The sequence below is a fragment of the Petaurus breviceps genome, unplaced genomic scaffold (genome assembly GCF_028583685.1).
Source record: "Petaurus breviceps papuanus isolate PSGF00001 unplaced genomic scaffold, PetGlider_PUasm1.0 80, whole genome shotgun sequence".
Lineage (NCBI taxonomy): Eukaryota > Metazoa > Chordata > Mammalia > Diprotodontia > Petauridae > Petaurus > Petaurus breviceps.
The window spans coordinates 3,145,324-3,149,811 of record NW_027186540.1 but is presented as its reverse complement, the minus strand read 5'-3'; positions in this window follow the sequence as shown (position 1 = coordinate 3,149,811).

The following is a 4,488-nucleotide window of genomic DNA, read 5'->3' as shown; positions in this document are numbered from 1 at the left end:
TGTTTTGGACATATTAGAATCATAGGATCACAGAGTTTGAGTTCAAAGGAACTTTGAAAATCATCTAGTCCATCACCCTCACCCCTACCCCCACTTTAGAAATGGGGAAATTGAGATCCAGAGAGGTTGTGATTTGCCCATGATATCTGATACAAGATTTGAACTCAGGTCTTTATGATTACAAATTATTTTTTCTACCCACTATAACACCTAAAGTGCTATAGATCCTTTGCTAAGATTTTATTTTAAATTTTTATGTTAATATTCATCAAAAATTGATTTATGTTTCTCTCTGCTTTGTCCCTCCCTGGTGTAGGTATGAGAAACATATTCAACTTATAAAAATTGTTTTTGTGGAGTGTCTTATTTGTCAAATATTAAGAATGGCTTCTGTTGCATAGTTACTAAAGAACACACCATTGAGTTTTTAGGTTGAGTTGTTAGAAGAACACAACATGTAGACAGGGACTTAGGAGGTGAATTAAGATTTTGTCTTCAGGTTATCCTAGCTATAAAATTGGATCATGTTCTTGCTATCAGATTGCTTTTATCATAGAATTGATCATAGAAATCACACAGGTTAACACATTTAGAACTGGAAGGAATCTTAGAAGTGATCTAGTCCAACTCCCTCATTTTAAAGATGAGAAAGCTGAGGCCCAAAGATGTGAAATGCTTTGCCCAAATTCACATAGAAAGAAAGCAGCAGAGAGAGGATTTGGACTCAAATCCTATGTCTCCAGATCCATCACTCTTTCTTTCCATGGTAGTATACTTCCTCTTAGATAAGAGAATTAAGGCCCAGAGAGACTGGGGTGTGCTCAGATCAGAACTATTAAAGTATTCAAGCCCTGGGCTTCTGACTCCAGATCCTCCTTCATCTTGTTTTATCAACAGGTCTGGCCACTTATTTTATTCACCTGATAGCAGGTTCAAGCTTTCCATACTCATTCATTTCTTCTCATTACCTCCATGTGAGAGTCAGATGCTCTACAGTTGGGTTTGTTGTTGATTGGCATACATGCCATTGAGCGTCTAAAAAGGGCCCTTGAAAAAGTGATGTATGTATGTTCATGTCAATAATCAAATAGAACCAAACTTTTATTAAGCACCTGCTATGTGCAAGTAACTGTGTATATACTCAGTGGTTCCCATACATAGATAGCTTCACAAAAGAAAACCATGGGAAGAAGGAAATTCAATTAATTGTTCATAGCCAAGGTCATCAGAACTCCATTAATCTTTTCTTCTCCTTCCTCCAATCATTACTTTATATAAGACCCAGTTATCACTTCTCACAGTGGGATGGTTTTGTCTTGGGTCTATAGTGGAGACAAGTGACTTTATAGGGATTTTCACAAAGGGAAAAATCAATTTGGGATTAGAAAGGAAAAATGCCTACTTAATCCTAAAACCTATTGTAGGAATCAGTGTGCATACAGAAACTCTGCCACTCAAGCTGCCACTGACTCAGTGGTTGGGGAATTGAATTGAATGATTTGCTTAGAATGGAACCATATATCTTAAAGATCTTCTGATGATGTAGGAACCATCTCATGGAGCTCCAGATAGATGAATCAGTCTGTTAGAGGGTGCAACAAAGGGTGCAACTCCCCAAGCCTGTGTCTACACTCTCTACATGAGTGGTTTCCAAAGTGAGGGTGTGTGGCCCCAAAGAGTGTGATCAACTAATCAGAGGGTAGGACTATGGGGAAGCACATTGTCATACTTTCCGGATGAGCTGACTATGGGGTTTGATTCCAACATAGTCACATCTAGCCTTATTCTCTGTTTCCACCTTCTACTCTGCAAGCCTCTATTCCGAGTTAAATGTGGGTCTCTCAGAGAAGATATATTTTAACCACTGCTTGGGCACCTGTAACAGCAGCCAATAATGTGCCATTGGAAAAATTCTTTTAACCTTCTCCCCCTAACAGACCCACTGCCTGCCCCTTAGGTTACCTGGTGGCTGGGGCAGCAGCTCATGGGAGATGATCTCTGTAGTGTGGGGTAGTGACCAATGGGTAAGAGCCCTACCCTTCATCCTTTTTCATTTTGGGTGGGATAGATTGAGTCTCTCAGATGAAGAGGAGGATGTTGTGATGTGCACTGAAGATCTCATTATATTAGCTTTATCCCCTCCAAACCTGCTTCTCTTCTCCAGCTTCCTTATTTCTGTGTAGGGTGCCACCATCTTTCTAGGGACCCAGTTTGACAACTTTAGTATCATCATTGACTCCTTACTCTTCCTCATCCTTTATATCTCAAACTATTGCCAAATCTTATATCTCCCTCTACATCTTGCATATGCTCCCTGATTTCCACTCACCTGCCACTCCTAGCCTAACTCCTTATCACTTCTCAACTGGACTGCTGCAATGGTCTTCTCATTTGGGTTAGCTGCTTTGTTTCTCTTCTTTCTAATCTATCCTCCATACAACTAGCAGAACAATTTTCCTAAAGTACAGGTCTGACTGTGTTATCCCCCTGCTCAATAAACTCCTGTGGCTTCGTATTGACTTGGGATCAAATGTTATTTTGTCTTTATCTTGATCATTTTAAGGGCACCTGGGTGGTAGAGTGGATAGAGTGCCAGGCTGGGAGTCAGGAAGATGAGTTCAAATCTGGCCTCGGACACTTGCTAGTTATGTGACCCTGGACAAGTCACTTAACCTATTTGCCTCAGTTTCCTCATCTGTTAAATGAACTGGAGAAGGAAATGCTAACCATTCTGGGATCTTTGCCAAGAAAACCCCAAATGCTGTTGAAGAAAGTTGGACGTGACTGAAAAATGACTAAATAACAATTTTGTATTTTATCATTTACATGATTATATACATGTACAGTATACATTACATATACAGTACATTATATACATGTACAGTAGTACATGTATATAACCAACTAAATACATATTAGAGGTGTACACTATATGCAAATATATAAAATACATATATTTTATATATATTTATATATACACATATTTTATATATGCATGTGTATATATATTTGTGTATAAATATTTTATATATGTATATGTATTATATGAGTATGTGTATATATAAATTTTCTGGGAACGCATGATCAACAATGTTTGGACATTACTACTTTGGAAGTAGGATTTCCAAGTACTTTGCATCACTTGGAATAAGCTAGCTAGTTCCAAGCTTTTTCATTAGGCTAGGGACTTCCCTCTGGCCCCATCACCTGCTGCATTTCTTCCCCAAGCTGCCCCCTCCCCCATTGGTTTTTATGAACAAGTAAGTGAAACTTAGTGTCTGAGCTAAGCCAAAGGTTACCCAGCACAAGAGGTGCTGTCTTCTTGCTCTTCAATTTCTGCTCTTTAGGTACATGGCTAAATCATTTTCCAATGGAATATGATAGTTTATCTTGCCATTCTACTATTTGATCTCCCAGAATAGCATCTAAGGGACTACCTAACAAGATAACAGATAAGTGCTAATGATGGTGCACCGTCCCAGCCCCATGGCTGATGACGAAAGCTCAACCAAATCCCTGAGGAACAAATTCATTCACCAGGTGCTTGGATCTAAATGTCAGGTTCTTTGGGGCTCTAAGGCTGTTCTGGAGTCTTAACTATACAGAACCAGTTGGGGGTTTCTTTGGGCTTAGCCATTTTTCCAGAGTTGACTCTCCAGACTTAACAGCTCTCCTTGCCAGGAGAAAGGAAGAAATGGGGGAAAGACAACTAGATTTTCTCTCCTAAGGGAGGAGAATATTCTCCTCTTAAAAGACAGGGACCATTGGTTATTGTTTCTTGTGGTTTTTTTCCAACTCTTGTTCTGTGCCTCCCCATTTTCTCTCTGGAGATTTCACGTGTTAAAATCTCATTGGTGCATTTTTTGTTGTTGTTCAGTCATTTCAATCGTGTCAGACTTTGCTTGGCAAGGATACTGGAGTGGCTTGCCATTTCCTTCACCAGCTTATTTTATGAATGAGGAGCTGAGGCAAAGATGTTAAGTGACTTGCCCAAGGGTCACACAGCTAGTAAGTGTCTGAGACAAGATTTGAATTCAAGAAAGATGAGTTCCTGATTCCAGGCCAGGCATTCTATCCACTGTGCCACATTACTTCTCCAATCTGGACACAAGACATTTAATTAAATTTGGCATTTATTCATTCCAAGGAGCCTAAAAGGGGCTGGGAGGAGGGGGAGAGTGGGAACGGGGATGGGATCCCAGGTAAAAGATAATTACTAATTCCAAGGTGACCTGGCCCAGTTCTGCTTTTAAGTTCAGGATCTTCCTCAAGGATAGTATTCCCTATCTAGGAGTCTCTCTTGGGCTCTGCAGCAGTAAAGATTACCTGGTACCAGTAGTTGAATTTTCTGAAATCCCTCCCTTTCTGTAACTATCCACTTTCTTAGAGCCTCTAAGCTCCCATGGCAAGTGAGGGAGGGATGGAGAAGGAGGAAGAGGAGGAGGAGGAGAGAGAGAGAGAGAGAGAGAGAGAGAGAGAGAGACAGAG